The sequence below is a fragment of the Lissotriton helveticus genome, chromosome 2_2 (assembly GCF_964261635.1).
Source record: "Lissotriton helveticus chromosome 2_2, aLisHel1.1, whole genome shotgun sequence".
Lineage (NCBI taxonomy): Eukaryota > Metazoa > Chordata > Amphibia > Caudata > Salamandridae > Lissotriton > Lissotriton helveticus.
Genome location: NC_136060.1, coordinates 361225844 through 361238926, shown reverse-complemented (window position 1 = coordinate 361238926; position 13083 = coordinate 361225844).

The following is a 13083-nucleotide window of genomic DNA, read 5'->3' as shown; positions in this document are numbered from 1 at the left end:
TCTAGGTTATCTAAAACATCTGATTCAAAACTACCATGTTGGGGCCATCGTAAAACACCATCTTTCCTTGTATAACGGAACCCATACTTCATTAAAGGTAATGGGACCCACACCATGCTTTGAATAGAGCTCATAAGTTGGAGTTCCAACCGGAAGTATCGGACACGAGTCCTCCAATCGGGAATCCTTATTACAACTACAACAAAACCATTTCCTAATTTTGCCAAAACCAGGCATGTTTAGCTCACTAGTCTTGCTTCAAACTTCAAGGGGTTATCAAAAATGATACACTCGTAAATATTCGAACCCCTCGGCTTCGACTATTGCAATGGCAAAATCAAAACCAAGAAACAAAACAAAGTTGTGGGAGCGACCCACTTATACTTCACCAAAATGTCTGTCACGCCACCAGAAGACCGTCTAACGTCTCGCCTTACAAATCATCACAAGAGGGTCCAAGACAGGGCGACAGTCAGGGCAGCAGTCCTTCGAAGCCGTCAGAAAGGGGAAGCCTCGCAGAAAAAACCTTCGGTCCACGTCGACATGCAGGGGTCAATGAAGTGGCGGCCGTCCTCCAGAATTACCTCACAGGGCTCCTCACAATCTTCGGGCTTGGACCAGTAGCGCTGAAGTCGCCCTACATTGGGCGCCAGTTGAAGAACCAGGGTTTAACCCAGCGGCGTCAGGGACACGCCTAAGATCTTCGAGTTCACCTGTCTTGGTATTCAAAGACATGGAATACTTCTGAATGGCGTCAGAGATCAGGTTTATTAGCTGCAGCTAGTAACAGTGATCCTAGAAATACATCACGGTGTAAATTCTCAGGAGACTGCTCATTTTACTAAGGCGAGACGTCTCCTTTAATACCCAATATTCACATTATAAATGTACACCCACTGCACAAAATTCTAGCCAAATTGATACATTTTCAAACAAAGTATCACATAGCAAAAACTCAATTTACAGTATCCCAACCCAAAAGTTAATTATGAGGAATGTCCAAAATTCAATTTCCACAAGCCGGACAAACCTATAATTGAAAGCATAATCCATGTAATGAAGAAACATAAAAAAAGAAACAGTAACAGATGCTGAACAAGATAAGGCATGTGCTAGGAAACTAAAATGTTAACGATGTCCTGAACATTGATTGGCAATCTCAGACAAAGATCGATCAGGGAAATTGGCTTTGCGAGGTCAATTTCAGGTGAAGAGGTCAGTTTCTTACAGTTCATTTCAGAGTCAAATCAAATCAAATCAAAAAAAGCTTTATTCGATTTTAAGTTTAAAATCATAAAAGCATACAGACAAAAAATTCATTGCATTTTAAAGTACACCACATATTAGCTTTAGATTACGCAGTTAAAGGATTAAAAGAAGACTTTAGCCCTCCATTTATGCATAACAAGTTTTGGTAATAACATGCTTTGCACAACCTTTAGGGAACATTAGAAATAACAGTGTTCTTAAAGATTTAGTAATTACAATACATAAAACTGTAATACGATGGTTTGAGACAATTAAAAGCCACTGGGAAACTACTGGTATTACTTAAATGGGTTCCTCTACCCACTGGGTTGTTGTCAATGCCCAGAGGTCTGCGGGAAAGCATGTAAGACATATTAGGGTAGAAGTCATGCAGGTTCCAGGTAGAAATAAGTCCATCGCCTTTTTGAGATAGCCATGTCTGCATATATGGCACAATGCGTCTGCTCCTAAATCGTATCAGGATCAGATCGCCCCCGATGTCTTTTTTGAGTGGTCCAAGCCAGCCCACCCTCCTGACACTTATTATTCGACCATCAAGGTGGTAGGGCAGAGGTCTGTTTTTGGATAACCAGAACTTGACCTTATTCATAAGGTCATGTTGTCTCTCAGCTTTATCTTGTGTTAGTTCAGGGACTCCCGAGAGAACAGTTACAAAAGGCGCTGCTTCTGGAGGTAAGTGTATATGGGTGGTGCGCACATGTTTAGGGAGAATGTGACGCGCTGTTATCGGTTTCGGGGGGGGTTTCGGAACAATTGGCATCAAGGAGGTGGGGGTTGGTAATTGAGTAAACACTGCTTCATGAGATGTAGTCAATTTGGGCAGGTTTGAAGAAGAAGCGGTTGTCGGCGGGCAGTGAGATGTTGCAATATAAGTTGAAGATTTCTGATGAGATTTAATTAAGTTCTCCAACCCCGTCAGCCTCTCCCCCAGCGTAGTGATTTTATCAATCAGGGGGTGTATTAGGGATTTGACCAGTTGTTCGATCATCGTCAAAAGAGCCTCATGGGAGGATGATGATAAGTCGACCAAATTATCAACAGGTGGCGGTATAAGGGCCGAATTAATCGCAGGCAGTATAGGACTTGAAGATGGTTTATCTAGTTTTTGTGTTTTAGAAAAGAACCCATTTTCCTCGTCCCCATCGTGCTTCCTTTTGGCAGGTGTAACACTGGGAGATATTACGCTATAGATGTTGGTTTTGTGGGTTTCAGGGAAGGATTTCAGCTCCCTTGGACACAGTGATAAGTTGCTGCATTTTAACATGGGGGAAGGTTCTGCTGAAACGTACTTTGCCTTGCACAGACTATTTAAGTCATCCAACCAGGAAAGGCTAGATGGTGGAAGTGCAATTAAATCATCCCTGGGAGACCCAACCGTGGATTGACGAGGTACGTTTTTACCCACGTCTCCGAACAAGGGGAACAGTTGGCTAGTTGTGATAAGGGGGTTTTTGTCGAACATACCCCCGGATTGGGGCTTAGGCATAGTTAGAGGATTTACAAGTAAGGAATTTACCTCCAATGTTAGTGCCAGACAAACAGGGGGGGTGGCCCGTCCCGTCCTTCGTTGTCCGATGAGGGCCGTGGAGGGCCCGCCCTTTGCCCGGGCTTAGCCCGGCTGCACCCGCGCGCGTCCCGCGACGCGGGGGAAGCGTCGCAGTTAAATGCGCCTCCGGGGGCCAAAGATCGCGTGTCGGTGGGCGTGGCAATCACGCCAAGGATTATGGGGGCTGTGGTCCTCCCGCTCCGCGGCCGCTGATGGAGTGCTTTGCGGCGGCGGCGAGGTCCAGCTGTGACAGCAACAGGGTCTCTGGGCAGCAAATGTCCGCCCCCTCAGCCTGGGAAGCAGCAGTCACCACCAGGCAACATATGGACCTGGCAAGTAAGTCCCCCGCTCTGCCGAGGAAGCGTCGCAGTTAAATGCGCCTCCGGGCGCCAAAGATCGCGTGTCGGTGGGCGTGGCAATCACGCCAAGGATTATGGGGGCTGTGGTCCTCCCGCTCCGCGGCCGCTGATGGAGTGCTTTGCGGCGGCGGCGAGGTCCAGCTGTGACAGCAACAGGGTCTCTGGGCCGCAAATGTCCGCCCCCTCAGCCTGGGAAGCAGCAGTCGCCTCCAGGCAACATATGGACCTGGCAAGTAAGTCCCCCGCTCTGCCGAGGAAGCGTCACAGTTAAATGCGCCTCCGGGCGCCAAAGATCGCGTGTCGGTGGGCGTGGTAATCACGCCAAGGATTATGGGGGCTGTGGTCCTCCCGCTCCGCGGCCGCTGATGGAGTGCTTTGCGGCGGCGGCGAGGTCCAGCTGTGACAGCAACAGGGTCTCTGGGCAGCAAATGTCCGCCCCCTCAGCCTGGGAAGCAGCAGTCGCCTCCAGGCAACATATGGACCTGGCAAGTAAGTCCCCCCAGATTCAAAAAGAAACCTAGTTAATGTATACATGAAGTAAGAAGGCCAGGCCACTTTGTTCGCCAGGCTACCTTTACAGGCCTAAGTGAGGGCAACACAAAATGGTGGCACAGAACAAAAAGGAGTCAGACTCAAGAATTACAGAACCTCAGGATCAGTACTGGGCTCAAGCATGAGGCAATGAGGTCTCTGCTGATAACAGGTGACTAAATCTGAATTCATAGTTTGGCTGATTTTAGAGGAATATTTGTAAGTTTCAAAAATCGACACAGAAACTTTTTCAGCAAAAATCAGGCAAAGATATCCTATGGAAGGAAATTTAGGTTACTGGTAAGTACGGTTAGAAATACTTTTCAGGATCAGTACTGGGCTCAAAGATGCAGCACTGAGGTCTATCCTGATAACAGCTGAGTAAATCGGAATTCGTAGTTCGGATGATTTTAGATGAATATTTGTAAGTTCCAAAACTCAACACTTTTTTTTTTCTAAATTCTTTAATCGTGATTGGACATACAAGGCAGCGTAACCTATAATCATCATACATTTAGCAATCACGGTTTTCTCTTTTCATCCCAACAGCAGGTAAACAGTAATGATCTCCCACCAACAGTTCGGATCCATGCAATCTCCATAACTGCATTATGACCGCTCAGCGTGTAACATTTCTCAGCTATCCATGGGCATCTTGCTAGAGAGCATCTTAACTCATACAAAGTACTGAAGGAGTAGACCTGCACCCTCCCGCTCCCACCCCAACTATCCCACCCATAAACCTCCCATCCCCGGAGCGCAAATGTCTCACATTGGTACAATTCTCTTGGCTACAATACCGACCACTCCAATGCAGTAATAATACATAAACATATACATCAACCTGGCCTTTGCATGATCAATCTCCAAATGTTCGTCCTTAATGCGTACCATGCAGTCAATCCCCCTGAGACCGCGCCGGGTCTAGGCTATCTAAGTCCAGCAGCATAACCTCCCAATCCATTGCCACAGGGTGTTTCCGCCTCCCAGTTTCCTCCTCTCTCCTAAGGGTGACACTCTCCAGCTGGCCCCATTTCACTACATCTCTCTTCAATGTCGCCACACTAGGCGCCCTAGGGGATTTCCATCTCATTGTGAGCCCTCTAATCGCCAGGAGGAGGGCCTGGTCTATAAATTTCAGTTTGGCTTTCAGTGCTTTAGGGCGGTGGCGAGCTCCCACTAAGCAATATAAGGCGGTTTCTTGTACCTGCATGTGTGTAACCTCCCGTAGTGTCTGACATACTTCCCCCGAGTATCTCCTCAGTAGCGGGCATGCCCAAAGCATATGGAGAAGGCCCGCCTCATCTGCGCGGCACCTAGGGCAACAATGGGGAGAGTCCGGGAACATCCGATGGATCTTCTCTGGGGTCAGGTATGCTCTATGAAGAACCATGGTCTGAATAAATTTAAATTTCACATTCCGTGAAACTCTTCTAGGATGTTCGAGAATCATCTGCCACATATTATCCGCTATCTCCTCGCCAGTCTCCTGTGTCCAAGTGTCCCGTAATGTAGTGAGGGATATCGCTGCGCGTAGTCTGATTCTGGTATATAACCATCTCACCAAGTGTCCCCCAGTCCCCATATGATACATCAGGTGTACTAACTCATGTCTAGGTGGTTGAGTGCGTTGCGGGGCCCAAGTCGTTTTAATATAGTGGGACACTGTGGCATGCAACAAGTATTGTCTGTCAGAAGTCCCTGTGACTTGTACAAAGGTGTCATAGTCCAGGAGACTGTCGTCCCCAAAGAAACTCCCCATCTCCTCAATCCCGTGCTCCGTCCAATGGTGTAGTGTCTGTCTTGTGAGTCTCCCTTGTGGTGTTGGGATGCCCAATAAAGGAATGTTCCCGGCATAGGGTGTTTCTGGCGCCGTGTACGCTAGTGCCTTCTTCCAGCAAATGAGGGCCATGCGAAGCAGTGGGTGACACGTCTGTGGCAGTTTACTTTTTGGCACCAATAGGCTGTGCAATTCTCCCCGATCCAGTCGCTCGGACGTGAGCCCAATTTCATGCAGATTCCTACCCGCCAGCCAGTATGACAACCACTGGGGCTGGCTGGCGTAATAGTATCCTCGGAAATCTGGGACTCCTAGGCCTCCAAGTCTGGTGTCAAGCTGGAGTTTGCGAAGACTTATCCTTCTTCGACCCGTCCCCCATATAAGTGTGGTCAGCAGAGTGTTTATCGTGTTAAATACCTGTTGTGGAAGACAGACCGGTAGGTTAACAAAAAAATATAACAGGCGGGGGAGCATGACCATCTTGGCTATTGCGATGCGACCCATGACCGACAGAGGCAATGAGGTCCAAAACCCTATGCTGCTGCGGAGACCAGTAATAGCTCTCTATTTGGTCCTCCGTTGTCCTATATATTCGAACCCCCAGGTATTTAAAGGTGGATTGCGCCACCGGAATCTGATAGGCTCCGAAGGGTATGGAAGGCGGGTGAGGTGCTTCCCGGAAATAAAATCCAACCGATTTGTCTGGGTTTATAGCCAAACCCGACACCATTTCGAACCTGCGAAAGGTGTCATACAATTGCATATGGTCCGCTTCCAGGTCTCGGAGATATGTCAACATGTCGTCCGCGTATACGGAAAGTAGATGGCATATCCCTGCCACCGGGATGCCAAATCTCTCAGTGTGCATCTGCAGGGCAATGGCCAGGGGCTCGAGCGCCAGAACAAACAGCATCGGGGACAGAGGGCAGCCCTGCCGAGTACCCCTATGCACTGCGTATTCTGCCGAGACATATCGCCCGGTTCGTGCCCGGGCGGTGGGATCGGTGTATAACAACCGGATCCACCGTAATAAAGGGGAAGGGAAGCCGAAGCGAGTCAGAGCTTCAAACATAAAGGGCCAGGAGAGGGAATCAAACGCCTGCTTTAGGTCTAGTGCAACGCACCCATCCCGGTACAAGTCCTGTGGCGATGCTGTCATTAGAGCATGCAGGCATCTCGTATTCAGAGAGGTATTACGCCCAGGAAGGAATCCACATTGGTCGCGGTGAATGAGGGCGGGTGAGCAGGTGAGGCTGAATCCGCAAGGCGATAGCTGTGCTCAATATTTTATATATCATAGACAGCATGGATAAGGGTCTATAATTTGCCAGTTCCAGAACATCCCTTCCTGGTTTAGGTATGGAGATCACCAGGGCTTGCATGGTGGACTTTGGTAAGTGCCCTTCCTCAAACGCTGTCCTATAGATCTTTTCTAGGACCGGTGCCAAAGTCTCAGCATATGTCGAGTAGAACTCCACCGGTAATCCATCCATACCCGGCGTCTTATTCCTATTTAAGTGTTTAATCGCAGCGCGTATCTCATGTTGCGAGATAGGCCCCTCAAGTGCCTTCTTCGTATCTTCTGTTAAGGATGGGAAGGGGAGATCGCGCAGAAACTCAGCTATCTGCTCAGAGCCCTCGGAACCTATAGGAGCATAAAGTGCCTGTAGGTGGTCGTGAAAGGCCTGATTAATTTCGGATTGAGTGTGTACTAGGGCACCCCTCGGGTTATGTATTTGGGTGATTGTCGGTGGGTCAGGTCTATCCCGCACCAATCGGGCTAGAAGAGCCCCGGAGCTGTCTGCCTCAGTGTGTTGTCTCCGCAGATACGCCTTGTAGTCTACATTCCATAATGACTCTAACGTTTCTGCGTGATCTATGTATAATGCCTGTAGTTCCTGTTTTCTATCCGGGTCTACACTCGCCTCCCGTTCAATCCCCTTGAGTCGTTCCTCCACCTCGCACAATTTCTTGTGTATTTCTTGTCTGGCCCCCACCAATTGACCTATCGCTACTCCTCTCACTACTACCTTCATCGCATCCCACACTACTAGATTAGAGGAAGCGGAGTCCCAGTTATCTTCCAGGTAGTTTGTCAAGGCGTCCGCCAAGGTCGCCCGAAATGGTCCGTCCTCTAGGAGACGTGGGTTAAGTCTCCAGGTTGATACCGGGGTCGGTACCATAGCCCAGTGGAGGGTGATCGCTAAGGGCCTGTGGTCCGAAAAGGTTTTCGCCAGATATTCCGACGTACCCACCGTTGTGATCAGATCCCTGGAGCACATAAAATCGGTCTATGCGGGTGAGTAGATCATGCACCGGGGAGTAAAAGGAATATTCCTTATAGGAGGGGTGAAGCGTTCGAGACGTCATTCAGTCCCCAGCCCTCTGCCCACGTTGTAAATATGTCAGTCAGTCTCATAGCTTCGGATGCCTGAAGGGGGGGGTGCGATCTGTCCAGGCCCAGATCCAGTACAGCGTTCCAATCCCCCCAAGTATCCAGGGGATTCCTGTCCAGTCTGCTAACTCCCTCCCAACCTTATGGAAGAATATGTCTTGCTCATAATTCGGGGCGTATATGCTGCCCAGAATTATCAGTGTGCCATCTAGGGTGCCTTTGACTTGGATGTACCTGCCCTGATCGTCTATCCTCCTTTCTAGCTCTACGAAAGGTGTCTCGTGGCGGACCCAAATGGTCGCCCCTCTAGAAAAAGCAGAGTATGACGTGGAATAGATAGTGTCCCTCCACTTTTTCCTCAACTTTTGCGCCTCTGTTGCCGTGAGGTGTGACTCTTGTATGAAGGCTATCTGTGTCTGCTGTCTGAGGAGGAAGGAGTGAACTCTATGTAGTTTTTGCACCGCTCCCAGACCCCAAATGTTCCAGGTTATGAGATTGTACGACCCAGCCTTCTCAGCCATGATCATCCATGGTCAGATTGTTCAGTGTCAGTGGTCTTGTACCAGGATCCCATAGAGTAAGCGCCCAGGAGAATACATACCCCAGCATTGTTAACAGAAACAGAACTAACTCGGCACAGCCGTTTAACCCAGCTGAGCCCAACATGAACAAATGTAACAGAAAGGTCCAAAGTCTTGTGCTTTCGCTATTGGGGGGGCGGCGAAACACACACACGTTCATGGTGTTGTTGTCATCAGGCGTTGTCGGCTCAACGGCCGCCCAGCCAGAGAGTATCGCCTATCAAGGACACAAAAGCATTTTCGAAACGGTTGCCACGGGGCAATCAGTGAGCCTCTCTCAGCGCCTTATATAAGCGACCCCTGTATGCATCCTTCGGGAACAAGGGTGGGTGCTCGGTGATACCACCCAAGTATCAGCAGGTCCCGTGAAGGTGTCCCACCCCAGAAACACAGAACCGCTCAAATTTAATACAGGGTCTACACAGTATGATATCATAAAAGGAAACAATGAAGTGCATCGAGAGATACGTTACTATGATACTTCAGCCAGCCAGTCAATTATCCATAAGTTCGTCTGCAGCTCGGGGAGTAACCGTGGGGAATAGGATTACACTGTTCTCCGAGTCCGATTGTAGTGTACTGTCCTCCAGGTCTGTGGTTATTTTTGTTGCATCTTCCTAAAGTTACCAGCCATTGACAAAGCCCCGAGCTGATCCTTCTTCTGTTGTGTCCAGGATGGGCCCCGTCGGGTCCTCTCCTTCCCGGCTCCCGGGGACCTTCTGGCTTCTCGGTCCGAACCTTCATTCGAATTGTCAGTAGCCGCCGCTTGGGAGTTGTCTTGGCTGCCATCGATGCCCATCACCTCCAGCCATTCGTCAGCATCTGAGGGGCTCTCGAAGAAGTGAGTTTTCCGACCATGTATGACTTTTAGACGGGCAGGGAAGAGTAGCGCGTATTTCAACTGCGCATTCCTGAGTTTCCTCTTCACCTCCAAGTACGACGCACGCCGTTTCTGCACCATGTTTGTATAGTCCGGGTAGAGGGACACCCTCTGGTTCTCAAAGTGGATGGTGGACTTCTCTCTGGCCCTCTGTAGAAGGATATCCCTATCCCTGTAATTCACGATACGGACTATCAACGGGCGCGGTGGGCGACCCGGTCTAGGCTGTCCAGATGGGATCCTGTGCGCACGTTCAACGCAGAAGTGTGGGGATAGCCCTTCTGGTGCGATCTGGTCGCGGAGCCAATGTTCCATAAAGTCCGCAGCCTGCACCCCCTCACATCTTTCCGGCAGGCCTATCACCCGTATATTATTACGGCGATTGCGCCCTTCCGCATCCTCCACCCTGTCCATCAGGGAAGTCACCTGGCTTTGCAGCTCCTGTATTGAGGTAGTATGTTCCGCCACAGTTGGTGTAAGGTCTGCCACCGCTAGTCCGTGATCCCTGACTGTTTCCGCCAGTTTGGCGTGGTCTGCCTTCAGAAGGGAGAAATTAGTGGTGAGGGTCCCCAATTGTTGCTCCATCGCAGCCCTAGAATCTCTGATTTCTTGAAGAATCAGGGCAAGTTTATCCACTTGCTGTGCGCCTGATTGGGCCATTACAGTCGTCCCTGGCCTACCTCCGCCGTCAACTGGCCCAGTCTGCTGTTGGGGAACGTCCGGCTCTCCCTGTCCCTCAGTAGTTTTCGGGTCTCTACGCACCATATCGTCTCGTGCTAGGTCTCACCCACTCCAGAATGCGGATGTAGCTCCAGTCTTCCTCCCGCTGAGCAGGCGCCTTCTCCCACAGGATGTAGGTGTTCGTTTCCCAGAGTGACCAGCCAAACGGCAGTGCGCGGGCAGGGGGGTCCGGTACGGTCTACACTGGGTCAACTGGGGAATATAGCGCCCAGGTCCCGCAACCGCCTTTCCAGGGTCCTCTCTGTCGACAAGCACCCCCTCCAGAATCCACTCGCCCTTTGTACTCGTCAGGCTAGTCGACGGTGCAGTAATGCCCCCGGATCCGGAGGGGGGGGGCAGAAAGGTACCACTGTCAGACTTTCACCTCACCTCCCCGAGCACACCTCCTCGTCTTCGGGTGTCCCCTGCGCCCTGCAAATGGCCGACGGGGTCCTCCGTGTACTCTCTCGTACAGCTTCAGTCTGTGCTGTGTGCCATCCGGCGCGATCAGTCCCCCACCGTCAGGCAGAGCAGAACCTGGTGCGGGGGGGGCAGCGCCGGCCCCAGTGTTCGGCGCCGCGGGTCCAGATCTCGATCCGCGGCCGACCGCCGCTCGACAAAAATGGCGCCGACAGGAGCACTGGAGCGTCCCCCAGGGCACCCGCGGTCAGCGCGGCATACGCTCTCCCCTCAGCCCGTTTCCCACAGACTGGATCCAACGCAGTGTGTATGCGGGGGGGGGGAGCTCCGGCGCTATGGCTCACCGCAGCTATCGCAGGCTCCGGGACACTCCGCACCTATCCTGAGGCCAACCGCAGGACTTCCGGCCAGTTGCCGCCTCCACTCTACGTCCCGGCTTAAACAGCCCACGTCGCCCAGGAGGCCCCGTCCTCCCTTGGGCAGAATACAGGCCAGTTATCATTGGAACCGGGCCCAAGACAGTAGCCCAGCACCGTCTGTTGTTGCCCGGCAGTTTGCACTGCGGATATTGCCCGCAGCTCCCCTTCAACAGGATTTATCTCTTGGCCGGGCCCGGAGCTCTAACAAACGCCGTCCGCCATCGTGGCTGTTCGGCCACGCCCCCCCCAAAACTCCACACTTAAGAGAATTTCCAAGTGAAACCAGTCAATGTTAGCCTATGGAAGGAAATTCAAGTTACTGGTAAGTACGGTTAGAATTATTTTTCAGGATCAGTACTGGGCTCAAAGATGCAGCACTGAGGTCTATCCTGATAAGAGGTGAGTAAATCGGAATTCGTAGTTCGGCTGATTTTAGATTAATATTTGTAAGTTCCAAAACTCCACACTTGGGAGAATTTCCAAGTGAAACCAATCAATGTTAGCCTATGGAAGGAAATTCAAGTTACTGGTTAGTACGGTTAGAATTACTTTTCAGAATCAGTACTGGGCTCAAAGATGCAGCACTGAGGTCTCTCCTGATAACACCTGAGTAAATCGGAATTCGTAGTTCGGCTGATTTTAGAGGAATATTTGTAAGTTCCAAAGCTGCACACTTAGAAGAATTTCCAAGTGAAACCCTTCCTTCTCTCGCCTGCCCTTGCACTCTTTCTTCTTTCCCCCAACCTTTGCTCTCTTTCCCCCTCCCACCCGCACTATTCTCCCTTCTTTTCTCTTCGTCCTCCCATTCCTGCTCTGCCCCCTTTTTCCCTCCCTCCCCTGCTCTGTTCCCCTTTTCTCTTCTACTTCCCATCGCTGCTCATTTCTCCCCTTCTCTTATCTAAACATTTTCTGTACTTTTCCCCCCTCTTTGCTGTAGCTCTTTTGCCCTCCCCGTTGCCCCTTTTGGATGCTGCACAGGATCCTGCAAGACGCCAAAGGGCATCTGCACACATTGTGCCTCATGCAGTAACTTGTCAGGCAGTGTGTCCTCCTCGCAGTTCTGGCGCTATCCTGTGGACCTGGTTCCGTTGCATGTGCAGTGCCATCATCAAATAGCCATAGCAGTGTAATGGGCACTTCTTAGAGTGAATTATCTTCTGTGATTCTGTTGCTGACGCATGAGTTGAAGGCTAGACGAGCAATGGGTGCTGGCATTCTCTGTATGCAACAATACTTGGGTATCTTCTTTCTCTGTACCAGCTCCTGCATCACTGTCTATGCTTGCTGTAAATTTTGGGACCTAACAATCGTTGTGCCTGCTCAAAAAACAAACATATGCATATAGGTCTCGCATTACTGAAAGTTTGAGCTATTGGCATAGATAATAATATTGTAGCGCCAATAGGTCAGACTTTTAGTAATACGACACCTATTGCACTGCAAATGCTTGTATTTCATAGCTATAGACTTCCCCGCATTTACTCAATAATAATTTGTAGGTACGGTTGCAGGCAGGACAGCTAAAAACTTCACTGACCGCATTTCTGCAAGCATAATTGAATTTGTATTCTATTTTTTTGTTTTTATTTTTTGTGTTCAGCTACAGACTTCATCACCTTTGGTTTTTCTTTGTTCGCCCTAAGTTGGCAGGGTATGCTCAGACGTGAGTCCCTTGCTCACTTTGCCACTGGAGTCAAGCAATCCCAGCTGAAGACGGCTGTAATGCCAGAAACCGGTCCTGGGAAGCTTGATTCCGGTCCAGGGAAGACATGGCTTGGCAGTTCGGGCTGGACTGTTCCCATGAGGCACAGGGTCAGACTGATTTGCATATGGCCATGTCTAAACTGGGGTGGCGGAGTGAGCTAAAGAACGGTGATGGATTAAACCCAGATCAGTTGACTGGGGGTGAGTGTTTGTATTGTCAACGCTCCGTCCATCATCACCTTTGGTTTTTCTTTGTTCGCCCTAAGTTGGCAGGGTATGCTCAGACGTGAGTCCCTTGCTCACTTTGCCACTGGAGTCAAGCAAGCCCAGCTGAAGACGGCTGTAATGCCAGAAACCGGTCCTGGGAAGCTTGATTCCGGTCCAGGGAAAGACATGGCCTGGCAGTTCGGGCTGGACTGTTCCCATGAGGCACAGGGTCAGACTGATTTGCATATGGCCATGTCTGAACTGGGGTGGCG